Raw genomic sequence first — 13,097 nt, forward strand, 5'->3', positions numbered from 1 at the left:
AAAGACTTTTTTTTTTTAAAGTGAACAAATTAAACATAACGTTAGTAACAGCGGGGGTACGCTGTAAAGTTTGTCTGAATTTAAAAAAAAATTATACCACAATTTCATAACTTTAACAATTATCACGGAAGATTTTACGTTTCCATTCATATCGAAAGAATGCGACTTTTTTTGGTCAATCTAAAGACATTGCCTGAAAGCTGAGATTCTCAGGAACATTTTAAAATACTTTTTAGCTTTCTACGACTAGAAATGACAAAGTTATTGCACCTTGAAGTTTATAATTGTGTCAAAATTTTGTGGTTAAATTATAAAAAAAAATCCAGCATGAATCATCACAAAAAGTTTCTCATTTGCAGAACGACAAAAAAAAACAAAGTTATAAAGACTTCATTTAACTTTAAATTTAATATTCATAACCATTTTACTTCGAGTGAGTTACAGTTTTTAAAAATAATTTTTATGTACTAATCGGCAATAATAAAAGTATATATGATAATAGAAGTTAAAAGTTGTTTGTACATCTTGTTAATGCGGGGAAAATACATAAAATTGATATTTAAGTGATATAAGTTTGAATTAAGAATAAGAAACTAAAACACATTTAAAAAATAAATAAGTAAACTAAATTAAAAATTTTCAACCCATGCTCAAAAGTAGTTAAAAATAAAACAGTTTTATAAAAAAGTGTCGGCAGAGGGGTTCGAACCCTCGCCCACTTGGTGGGACCCAGTAGCCAATCTTAGCTTATCTGGTGCCTTAGACCGCTCGGCCATGCTGACTTATTGGTACAGAAAAATATAGCATATATGTAAGGACAGAGTTTTTTCAATCTGGCACAGCTTACAATTATATCTAGATTTAAGAGTAGCTTTATTCCTATTAAGTCAATTATTAGTTTGTTTGTAGTTTTTAGAAATAGTTGGTCTAAAATGTGTGATATAAAGTTGTTTTTGTACTATTGCATATGCTGCTAGTTTCTATTGAAACGTGACGTCACAAGGAAAATTTAACAAAAACAGCAAACAAAATACGTACAAATGAAAGTTTAATTATTTCATCAACATTATCAAAGCAAAAAAAAGTAAGTAAAATCATCAAGAAGCAACCTTTAAAATATTTCATCATTGTTCATCGAGTTTAACGTGTATTTAAAAAAAAAAAGCTTTAGTACTTATAACGTACTTTGAAACAAAGACTTTTTTTTTTTAAAGTGAACAAATTAAACATAACGTTAGTAACAGCGGGGGTACGCTGTAAAGTTTGTCTGAATTTTAAAAAAAATTATACCACAATTTCATAACTTTAACAATTATCACGGAAGATTTTACGTTTCCATTCATATCGAAAGAATGCGACTTTTTTTGGTCAATCTAAAGACATTGCCTGAAAGCTGAGATTCTCAGGAACATTTTAAAATACTTTTTAGCTTTCTACGACTAGAAATGACAAAGTTATTGCACCTTGAAGTTTATAATTGTGTCAAAATTTTGTGGTTAAATTATAAAAAAAAATCCAGCATGAATCATCACAAAAAGTTTCTCATTTGCAGAACGACAAAAAAAAACAAAGTTATAAAGACTTCATTTAACTTTAAATTTAATATTCATAACCATTTTACTTCGAGTGAGTTACAGTTTTTAAAAATAATTTTTATGTACTAATCGGCAATAATAAAAGTATATATGATAATAGAAGTTAAAAGTTGTTTGTACATCTTGTTAATGCGGGGAAAATACATAAAATTGATATTTAAGTGATATAAGTTTGAATTAAGAATAAGAAACTAAAACACATTTAAAAAATAAATAAGTAAACTAAATTAAAAATTTTCAACCCATGCTCAAAAGTAGTTAAAAATAAAACAGTTTTATAAAAAAGTGTCAGCAGAGGGGTTCGAACCCTCGCCCACTTGGTGGGACCCAGTAGCCAATCTTAGCTTATCTGGTGCCTTAGACCGCTCGGCCATGCTGACTTATTGGTACAGAAAAATATAGCATATATGTAAGGACAGAGTTTTTTCAATCTGGCACAGCTTACAATTATATCTAGATTTAAGAGTAGCTTTATTCCTATTAAGTCAATTATTAGTTTGTTTGTAGTTTTTAGAAATAGTTGGTCTAAAATGTGTGATATAAAGTTGTTTTTGTACTATTGCATATGCTGCTAGTTTCTATTGAAACGTGACGTCACAAGGAAAATTTAACAAAAACAGCAAACAAAATACGTACAAATGAAAGTTTAATTATTTCATCAACATTATCAAAGCAAAAAAAAGTAAGTAAAATCATCAAGAAGCAACCTTTAAAATATTTCATCATTGTTCATCGAGTTTAACGTGTATTTAAAAAAAAAAAGCTTTAGTACTTATAACGTACTTTGAAACAAAGACTTTTTTTTTTTAAAGTGAACAAATTAAACATAACGTTAGTAACAGCGGGGGTACGCTGTAAAGTTTGTCTGAATTTTAAAAAAAATTATACCACAATTTCATAACTTTAACAATTATCACGGAAGATTTTACGTTTCCATTCATATCGAAAGAATGCGACTTTTTTTGGTCAATCTAAAGACATTGCCTGAAAGCTGAGATTCTCAGGAACATTTTAAAATACTTTTTAGCTTTCTACGACTAGAAATGACAAAGTTATTGCACCTTGAAGTTTATAATTGTGTCAAAATTTTGTGGTTAAATTATAAAAAAAAATCCAGCATGAATCATCACAAAAAGTTTCTCATTTGCAGAACGACAAAAAAAAACAAAGTTATAAAGACTTCATTTAACTTTAAATTTAATATTCATAACCATTTTACTTCGAGTGAGTTACAGTTTTTAAAAATAATTTTTATGTACTAATCGGCAATAATAAAAGTATATATGATAATAGAAGTTAAAAGTTGTTTGTACATCTTGTTAATGCGGGGAAAATACATAAAATTGATATTTAAGTGATATAAGTTTGAATTAAGAATAAGAAACTAAAACACATTTAAAAAATAAATAAGTAAACTAAATTAAAAATTTTCAACCCATGCTCAAAAGTAGTTAAAAATAAAACAGTTTTATAAAAAAGTGTCAGCAGAGGGGTTCGAACCCTCGCCCACTTGGTGGGACCCAGTAGCCAATCTTAGCTTATCTGGTGCCTTAGACCGCTCGGCCATGCTGACTTATTGGTACAGAAAAATATAGCATATATGTAAGGACAGAGTTTTTTCAATCTGGCACAGCTTACAATTATATCTAGATTTAAGAGTAGCTTTATTCCTATTAAGTCAATTATTAGTTTGTTTGTAGTTTTTAGAAATAGTTGGTCTAAAATGTGTGATATAAAGTTGTTTTTGTACTATTGCATATGCTGCTAGTTTCTATTGAAACGTGACGTCACAAGGAAAATTTAACAAAAACAGCAAACAAAATACGTACAAATGAAAGTTTAATTATTTCATCAACATTATCAAAGCAAAAAAAAGTAAGTAAAATCATCAAGAAGCAACCTTTAAAATATTTCATCATTGTTCATCGAGTTTAACGTGTATTTAAAAAAAAAAAGCTTTAGTACTTATAACGTACTTTGAAACAAAGACTTTTTTTTTTTAAAGTGAACAAATTAAACATAACGTTAGTAACAGCGGGGGTACGCTGTAAAGTTTGTCTGAATTTTAAAAAAAATTATACCACAATTTCATAACTTTAACAATTATCACGGAAGATTTTACGTTTCCATTCATATCGAAAGAATGCGACTTTTTTTGGTCAATCTAAAGACATTGCCTGAAAGCTGAGATTCTCAGGAACATTTTAAAATACTTTTTAGCTTTCTACGACTAGAAATGACAAAGTTATTGCACCTTGAAGTTTATAATTGTGTCAAAATTTTGTGGTTAAATTATAAAAAAAAATCCAGCATGAATCATCACAAAAAGTTTCTCATTTGCAGAACGACAAAAAAAAACAAAGTTATAAAGACTTCATTTAACTTTAAATTTAATATTCATAACCATTTTACTTCGAGTGAGTTACAGTTTTTAAAAATAATTTTTATGTACTAATCGGCAATAATAAAAGTATATATGATAATAGAAGTTAAAAGTTGTTTGTACATCTTGTTAATGCGGGGAAAATACATAAAATTGATATTTAAGTGATATAAGTTTGAATTAAGAATAAGAAACTAAAACACATTTAAAAAATAAATAAGTAAACTAAATTAAAAATTTTCAACCCATGCTCAAAAGTAGTTAAAAATAAAACAGTTTTATAAAAAAGTGTCAGCAGAGGGGTTCGAACCCTCGCCCACTTGGTGGGACCCAGTAGCCAATCTTAGCTTATCTGGTGCCTTAGACCGCTCGGCCATGCTGACTTATTGGTACAGAAAAATATAGCATATATGTAAGGACAGAGTTTTTTCAATCTGGCACAGCTTACAATTATATCTAGATTTAAGAGTAGCTTTATTCCTATTAAGTCAATTATTAGTTTGTTTGTAGTTTTTAGAAATAGTTGGTCTAAAATGTGTGATATAAAGTTGTTTTTGTACTATTGCATATGCTGCTAGTTTCTATTGAAACGTGACGTCACAAGGAAAATTTAACAAAAACAGCAAACAAAATACGTACAAATGAAAGTTTAATTATTTCATCAACATTATCAAAGCAAAAAAAAGTAAGTAAAATCATCAAGAAGCAACCTTTAAAATATTTCATCATTGTTCATCGAGTTTAACGTGTATTTAAAAAAAAAAAGCTTTAGTACTTATAACGTACTTTGAAACAAAGACTTTTTTTTTTTAAAGTGAACAAATTAAACATAACGTTAGTAACAGCGGGGGTACGCTGTAAAGTTTGTCTGAATTTTAAAAAAAATTATACCACAATTTCATAACTTTAACAATTATCACGGAAGATTTTACGTTTCCATTCATATCGAAAGAATGCGACTTTTTTTGGTCAATCTAAAGACATTGCCTGAAAGCTGAGATTCTCAGGAACATTTTAAAATACTTTTTAGCTTTCTACGACTAGAAATGACAAAGTTATTGCACCTTGAAGTTTATAATTGTGTCAAAATTTTGTGGTTAAATTATAAAAAAAAATCCAGCATGAATCATCACAAAAAGTTTCTCATTTGCAGAACGACAAAAAAAAACAAAGTTATAAAGACTTCATTTAACTTTAAATTTAATATTCATAACCATTTTACTTCGAGTGAGTTACAGTTTTTAAAAATAATTTTTATGTACTAATCGGCAATAATAAAAGTATATATGATAATAGAAGTTAAAAGTTGTTTGTACATCTTGTTAATGCGGGGAAAATACATAAAATTGATATTTAAGTGATATAAGTTTGAATTAAGAATAAGAAACTAAAACACATTTAAAAAATAAATAAGTAAACTAAATTAAAAATTTTCAACCCATGCTCAAAAGTAGTTAAAAATAAAACAGTTTTATAAAAAAGTGTCGGCAGAGGGGTTCGAACCCTCGCCCACTTGGTGGGACCCAGTAGCCAATCTTAGCTTATCTGGTGCCTTAGACCGCTCGGCCATGCTGACTTATTGGTACAGAAAAATATAGCATATATGTAAGGACAGAGTTTTTTCAATCTGGCACAGCTTACAATTATATCTAGATTTAAGAGTAGCTTTATTCCTATTAAGTCAATTATTAGTTTGTTTGTAGTTTTTAGAAATAGTTGGTCTAAAATGTGTGATATAAAGTTGTTTTTGTACTATTGCATATGCTGCTAGTTTCTATTGAAACGTGACGTCACAAGGAAAATTTAACAAAAACAGCAAACAAAATACGTACAAATGAAAGTTTAATTATTTCATCAACATTATCAAAGCAAAAAAAAGTAAGTAAAATCATCAAGAAGCAACCTTTAAAATATTTCATCATTGTTCATCGAGTTTAACGTGTATTTAAAAAAAAAAGCTTTAGTACTTATAACGTACTTTGAAACAAAGACTTTTTTTTTTTAAAGTGAACAAATTAAACATAACGTTAGTAACAGCGGGGGTACGCTGTAAAGTTTGTCTGAATTTTAAAAAAAATTATACCACAATTTCATAACTTTAACAATTATCACGGAAGATTTTACGTTTCCATTCATATCGAAAGAATGCGACTTTTTTTGGTCAATCTAAAGACATTGCCTGAAAGCTGAGATTCTCAGGAACATTTTAAAATACTTTTTAGCTTTCTACGACTAGAAATGACAAAGTTATTGCACCTTGAAGTTTATAATTGTGTCAAAATTTTGTGGTTAAATTATAAAAAAAAATCCAGCATGAATCATCACAAAAAGTTTCTCATTTGCAGAACGACAAAAAAAAACAAAGTTATAAAGACTTCATTTAACTTTAAATTTAATATTCATAACCATTTTACTTCGAGTGAGTTACAGTTTTTAAAAATAATTTTTATGTACTAATCGGCAATAATAAAAGTATATATGATAATAGAAGTTAAAAGTTGTTTGTACATCTTGTTAATGCGGGGAAAATACATAAAATTGATATTTAAGTGATATAAGTTTGAATTAAGAATAAGAAACTAAAACACATTTAAAAAATAAATAAGTAAACTAAATTAAAAATTTTCAACCCATGCTCAAAAGTAGTTAAAAATAAAACAGTTTTATAAAAAAGTGTCAGCAGAGGGGTTCGAACCCTCGCCCACTTGGTGGGACCCAGTAGCCAATCTTAGCTTATCTGGTGCCTTAGACCGCTCGGCCATGCTGACTTATTGGTACAGAAAAATATAGCATATATGTAAGGACAGAGTTTTTTCAATCTGGCACAGCTTACAATTATATCTAGATTTAAGAGTAGCTTTATTCCTATTAAGTCAATTATTAGTTTGTTTGTAGTTTTTAGAAATAGTTGGTCTAAAATGTGTGATATAAAGTTGTTTTTGTACTATTGCATATGCTGCTAGTTTCTATTGAAACATGACGTCACAAGGAAAATTTAACAAAAACAGCAAACAAAATACGTACAAATGAAAGTTTAATTATTTCATCAACATTATCAAAGCAAAAAAAAGTAAGTAAAATCATCAAGAAGCAACCTTTAAAATATTTCATCATTGTTCATCGAGTTTAACGTGTATTTAAAAAAAAAAAAGCTTTAGTACTTATAACGTACTTTGAAACAAACACTTTTTTATTTGAAAGTGAACAAATTAAACCTAGCGTTATTAACAGCGGGGGTACGCTGTAAAGTTAGTCTGAAGTTTAAAAAAAATATACCACAATTTCATAACTTTAACAATTTTCACGGAAGACTTTACGTTTCCATTCATATCGAAAGAATACGACTTTTTTTGGTCAATCTAAAGACATTGCCTGAAAGCCGAGATTCTCAGGAACATTTTAAAATACTTTTTAGCTTTCTACGACTAGAAATGACAAAGTTATTGCACCTTGAAGTTTATAATTGTGTCAAAATTATGTGGTTAAATTATAAAAAAAAATCCAGCATGAATAATCACAAAAAGTTTCTCATTTGCAGAACGACAAAAAAAAACAAAGTTATAAAGGTTTCATTTAACTTTAAATTTAATATTCATAACCATTTTACTTCGAGTGAGTTACAATTTTTAAAAATAATTTTATGTACTGATCGGCAATAATAAAAGTATATATGATAATAGAAGTTAAAAGTTGTTTGTACATCTTGTAAATGCGGAAAAATACATAAAATTGATATTTAAGTGATATAAGTTTGAATTAAGAATAAGAAACTAAAACACATTTAAAAAATAAATAAGTAAACTAAATTAAAAATTTTCAACCCATGCTCAAAAGTAGTTAAAAATAAAACAGTTTTATAAAAAAGTGTCAGCAGAGGGGTTCGAACCCTCGCCCACTTGGTGGGACCCAGTAGCCAATCTTAGCTTATCTGGTGCCTTAGACCGCTCGGCCATGCTGACTTATTGGTACAGAAAAATATAGCATATATGTAAGGACAGAGTTTTTTCAATCTGGCACAGCTTACAATTATATCTAGATTTAAGAGTAGCTTTATTCCTATTAAGTCAATTATTAGTTTGTTTGTAGTTTTTAGAAATAGTTGGTCTAAAATGTGTGATATAAAGTTGTTTTTGTACTATTGCATATGCTGCTAGTTTCTATTGAAACGTGACGTCACAAGGAAAATTTAACAAAAACAGCAAACAAAATACGTACAAATGAAAGTTTAATTATTTCATCAACATTATCAAAGCAAAAAAAAGTAAGTAAAATCATCAAGAAGCAACCTTTAAAATATTTCATCATTGTTCATCGAGTTTAACGTGTATTTAAAAAAAAAAAGCTTTAGTACTTATAACGTACTTTGAAACAAAGACTTTTTTTTTTTTAAAGTGAACAAATTAAACATAACGTTAGTAACAGCGGGGGTACGCTGTAAAGTTTGTCTGAATTTGAAAAAAAATTATACCACAATTTCATAACTTTAACAATTATCACGGAAGACTTTACGTTTCCATTCATATCGAAAGAATGCGACTTTTTTTGGTCAATCTAAAGACATTGCCTTAAAGCTGAGATTCTCAGAAACATTTTAAAATACTTTTTAGCTTTCTACGACTAGAAATGACAAAGTTATTGCACCTTGAAGTTTATAATTGTGTCAAAATTTTGTGGTTAAATTATAAAAAAAAATCCAGCATGAATAATCACAAAAAGTTTCTCATTTGCAGAACGACAAAAAAACAAAGTTATAAAGACTTCATTTAACTTTAAATTTAATATTCATAACCATTTTACTTCGAGTGAGTTACAATTTTTTAAAATAATTTTTATGTACTAATCGGCAATAATAAAAGTATATATGATAATAGAAGTTAAAAGTTGTTTGTACATCTTGTAAATGCGGGGAAAATACATAAAATTGATATTTAAGTGATATAAGTTTGAATTAAGAATAAGAAACTAAAACACATTTAAAAAATAAATAAGTAAACTAAATTAAAAATTTTCAACCCATGCTCAAAAGTAGTTAAAAATAAAACAGTTTTATAAAAAAGTGTCAGCAGAGGGGTTCGAACCCTCGCCCACTTGGTGGGACCCAGTAGCCAATCTTAGCTTATCTGGTGCCTTAGACCGCTCGGCCATGCTGACTTATTGGTACAGAAAAATATAGCATATATGTAAGGACAGAGTTTTTTCAATCTGGCACAGCTTACAATTATATCTAGATTTAAGAGTAGCTTTATTCCTATTAAGTCAATTATTAGTTTGTTTGTAGTTTTTAGAAATAGTTGGTCTAAAATGTGTGATATAAAGTTGTTTTTGTACTATTGCATATGCTGCTAGTTTCTATTGAAACGTGACGTCACAAGGAAAATTTAACAAAAACAGCAAACAAAATACGTACAAATGAAAGTTTAATTATTTCATCAACATTATCAAAGCAAAAAAAAGTAAGTAAAATCATCAAGAAGCAACCTTTAAAATATTTCATCATTGTTCATCGAGTTTAACGTGTTTTTAAAAAAAAAAAAGCTTTAGTACTTATAACGTACTTTGAAACAAAGACTTTTTTTTTTTAAAGTGAACAAATTAAACATAACGTTAGTAACAGCGGGGGTACGCTGTAAAGTTTGTCTGAATTTTAAAAAAAATTATACCACAATTTCATAACTTTAACAATTATCACGGAAGACTTTACGTTTCCATTCATATCGAAAGAATGCGACTTTTTTTGGTCAATCTAAAGACATTGCCTTAAAGCTGAGATTCTTAGAAACATTTTAAAATACTTTTTAGCTTTCTACGACTAGAAATGACAAAGTTATTGCACCTTGAAGTTTATAATTGTGTCAAAATTTTGTGGTTAAATTATAAAAAAAAATCCAGCATGAATAATCACAAAAAGTTTCTCATTTGCAGAACGACAAAAAAACAAAGTTATAAAGACTTCATTTAACTTTAAATTTAATATTCATAACCATTTTACTTCGAGTGAGTTACAATTTTTAAAAATAATTTTTATGTACTAATCGGCAATAATAAAAGTATATATGATAATAGAAGTTAAAAGTTGTTTGTACATCTTGTTAATGCGGGGAAAATACATAAAATTGATATTTAAGTGATATAAGTTTGAATTAAGAATAAGAAACTAAAACACATTTAAAAAATAAATAAGTAAACTAAATTAAAAATTTTCAACCCATGCTCAAAAGTAGTTAAAAATAAAACAGTTTTATAAAAAAGTGTCAGCAGAGGGGTTCGAACCCTCGCCCACTTGGTGGGACCCAGTAGCCAATCTTAGCTTATCTGGTGCCTTAGACCGCTCGGCCATGCTGACTTATTGGTACAGAAAAATATAGCATATATGTAAGGACAGAGTTTTTTCAATCTGGCACAGCTTACAATTATATCTAGATTTAAGAGTAGCTTTATTCCTATTAAGTCAATTATTAGTTTGTTTGTAGTTTTTAGAAATAGTTGGTCTAAAATGTGTGATATAAAGTTGTTTTTGTACTATTGCATATGCTGCTAGTTTCTATTGAAACGTGACGTCACAAGGAAAATTTAACAAAAACAGCAAACAAAATACGTACAAATGAAAGTTTAATTATTTCATCAACATTATCAAAGTAAAAAAAAATTAAGTAAAATCATCAAGAAGCAACCTTTAAAATATTTCATCATTGTTCATCGAGTTTAACGTGTATTTAAAAAAAAAAAGCTTTAGTACTTATAACGTACTTTGAAACAAACACTTTTTTTTTTTAAAGTGAACAAATTAAACATAGCGTTAGTAACAGCGGGGGTACGCTGTAAAGTTTGTCTGAAGTTTTAAAAAAATTATACCACAATTTCATAACTTTAACAATTATCACGGAAGACTTTACGTTTCCATTCATATCGAAAGAATGCGACTTTTTTGGTCAATCTAAAGACATTGCCTTAAAGCTGAGATTCTTAGGAACATTTTAAAATACTTTTTAGCTTTCTACGACTAGAAATGACAAAGTTATTGCACCTTGAAGTTTATAATTGTGTCAAAATTTTGTGGTTAAATTAAAAAAAAAAATCCAGCATGAATAATCACAAAAAGTTTCTCAATTGCAGAACGACAAAAAAACAAAGTTATAAAGATTTCATTTAACTTTAAATTTAATAGTCATAACCTTTTTACTTCGAGTGAGTTACAATTTTTTAAAATAATTTTTATGTACTTATCGGCAATAATAAAAGTATATATGATAATAGAAGTTAAAAGTTGTTCGTACATCTTGTTAATGCGGGGAAAATACATAAAATTGATATTTAAGTGATATAAGTTTGAATTAAGAATAAGAAACTAAAACACATTTAAAAAATAAATAAGTAAACTAAATTAAAAATTTTCAACCCATGCTCAAAAGTAGTTAAAAATAAAACAGTTTTATAAAAAAGTGTCAGCAGAGGGGTTCGAACCCTCGCCCACTTGGTGGGACCCAGTAGCCAATCTTAGCTTATCTGGTGCCTTAGACCGCTCGGCCATGCTGACTTATTGGTACAGAAAAATATAGCATATATGTAAGGACAGAGTTTTTTCAATCTGGCACAGCTTACAATTATATCTAGATTTAAGAGTAGCTTTATTCCTATTAAGTCAATTATTAGTTTGTTTGTAGTTTTTAGAAATAGTTGGTCTAAAATGTGTGATATAAAGTTGTTTTTGTACTATTGCATATGCTGCTAGTTTCTATTGAAACATGACGTCACAAGGAAAATTTAACAAAAACAGCAAACAAAATACGTACAAATCAAAGTTTAATTATTTCATCAACATTATCAAAGCAAAAAAAAGTAAGTAAAATCATCAAGAAGCAACCTTTAAAATATTTCATCATTGTTCATCGAGTTTAACGTGTATTTAAAAAAAAAAAAGCTTTAGTACTTATAACGTACTTTGAAACAAAGACTTTTTTTTTTTAAAGTGAACAAATTAAACATAACGTTAGTAACAGCGGGGGTACGCTGTAAATTTTGTCTGAATTTTAAAAAAAATTATACCACAATTTCATAACTTTAACAATTATCACGGAAGACTTTACGTTTCCATTCATATCGAAAGAATGCGACTTTTTTTGGTCAATCTAAAGACATTGCCTTAAAGCTGAGATTCTCAGAAACATTTTAAAATACTTTTTAGCTTTCTACGACTAGAAATGACAAAGTTATTGCACCTTGAAGTTTATAATTGTGTCAAAATTTTGTGGTTAAATTATAAAAAAAAATCCAGCATGAATAATCACAAAAAGTTTCTCATTTGCAGAACGACAAAAAAACAAAGTTATAAAGACTTCATTTAACTTTAAATTTAATATTCATAACCATTTTACTTCGAGTGAGTTACAATTTTTAAAAATAATTTTTATGTACTAATCGGCAATAATAAAAGTATATATGATAATAGAAGTTAAAAGTTGTTTGTACATCTTGTAAATGCGGGGAAAATACATAAAATTGATATTTAAGTGATATAAGTTTGAATTAAGAATAAGAAACTAAAACACATTTAAAAAATAAATAAGTAAACTAAATTAAAAATTTTCAACCCATGCTCAAAAGTAGTTAAAAATAAAACAGTTTTATAAAAAAGTGTCAGCAGAGGGGTTCGAACCCTCGCCCACTTGGTGGGACCCAGTAGCCAATCTTAGCTTATCTGGTGCCTTAGACCGCTCGGCCATGCTGACTTATTGGTACAGAAAAATATAGCATATATGTAAGGACAGAGTTTTTTCAATCTGGCACAGCTTACAATTATATCTAGATTTAAGAGTAGCTTTATTCCTATTAAGTCAATTATTAGTTTGTTTGTAGTTTTTAGAAATAGTTGGTCTAAAATGTGTGATATAAAGTTGTTTTTGTACTATTGCATATGCTGCTAGTTTCTATTGAAACGTGACGTCACAAGGAAAATTTAACAAAAACAGCAAACAAAATACGTACAAATGAAAGTTTAATTATTTCATCAACATTATCAAAGCAAAAAAAAGTAAGTAAAATCATCAAGAAGCAACCTTTAAAATATTTCATCATTGTTCATCGAGTTTAACGTGTTTTTAAAAAAAAAAAAGCTTTAGTAC

The 13,097-nt window shown here is 28.0% G+C and overlaps 9 non-coding genes across 9 annotated transcripts; all 9 read right to left on the bottom strand.

Moving 5' to 3' along the window:
* Positions 1-1,881: 1,881 nt before the first annotated feature.
* Trnas-acu (transfer RNA serine (anticodon ACU)) lies at positions 1,882-1,975 on the bottom strand. The gene is given in 2 exon segments: positions 1,882-1,917; positions 1,924-1,975. It is a non-coding gene; the product is annotated as a tRNA-Ser (tRNA).
* A 1,099-nt stretch (positions 1,976-3,074) lies between these two features.
* Trnas-acu (transfer RNA serine (anticodon ACU)) lies at positions 3,075-3,168 on the bottom strand. The gene is given in 2 exon segments: positions 3,075-3,110; positions 3,117-3,168. It is a non-coding gene; the product is annotated as a tRNA-Ser (tRNA).
* Positions 3,169-4,267: 1,099 nt separating this feature from the next.
* On the bottom strand, positions 4,268-4,361 carry Trnas-acu (transfer RNA serine (anticodon ACU)). Its single transcript is given in 2 exon segments — positions 4,268-4,303; positions 4,310-4,361. It is a non-coding gene; the product is annotated as a tRNA-Ser (tRNA).
* Positions 4,362-6,652: 2,291 nt separating this feature from the next.
* On the bottom strand, positions 6,653-6,746 carry Trnas-acu (transfer RNA serine (anticodon ACU)). Its single transcript is given in 2 exon segments — positions 6,653-6,688; positions 6,695-6,746. It is a non-coding gene; the product is annotated as a tRNA-Ser (tRNA).
* Positions 6,747-7,843: 1,097 nt separating this feature from the next.
* On the bottom strand, positions 7,844-7,937 carry Trnas-acu (transfer RNA serine (anticodon ACU)). Its single transcript is given in 2 exon segments — positions 7,844-7,879; positions 7,886-7,937. It is a non-coding gene; the product is annotated as a tRNA-Ser (tRNA).
* A 1,098-nt stretch (positions 7,938-9,035) lies between these two features.
* Trnas-acu (transfer RNA serine (anticodon ACU)) lies at positions 9,036-9,129 on the bottom strand. Its single transcript is given in 2 exon segments — positions 9,036-9,071; positions 9,078-9,129. It is a non-coding gene; the product is annotated as a tRNA-Ser (tRNA).
* A 1,098-nt stretch (positions 9,130-10,227) lies between these two features.
* On the bottom strand, positions 10,228-10,321 carry Trnas-acu (transfer RNA serine (anticodon ACU)). Its single transcript is given in 2 exon segments — positions 10,228-10,263; positions 10,270-10,321. It is a non-coding gene; the product is annotated as a tRNA-Ser (tRNA).
* A 1,097-nt stretch (positions 10,322-11,418) lies between these two features.
* Positions 11,419-11,512, bottom strand: Trnas-acu (transfer RNA serine (anticodon ACU)). The gene is given in 2 exon segments: positions 11,419-11,454; positions 11,461-11,512. It is a non-coding gene; the product is annotated as a tRNA-Ser (tRNA).
* A 1,098-nt stretch (positions 11,513-12,610) lies between these two features.
* On the bottom strand, positions 12,611-12,704 carry Trnas-acu (transfer RNA serine (anticodon ACU)). Its single transcript is given in 2 exon segments — positions 12,611-12,646; positions 12,653-12,704. It is a non-coding gene; the product is annotated as a tRNA-Ser (tRNA).
* Positions 12,705-13,097: the final 393 nt, after the last annotated feature.

Source organism: Thalia democratica, chromosome 1 (assembly GCF_965202585.1).
Source record: "Thalia democratica chromosome 1, ktThaDemo2.hap1.1, whole genome shotgun sequence".
NCBI lineage: Eukaryota > Metazoa > Chordata > Thaliacea > Salpida > Salpidae > Thalia > Thalia democratica.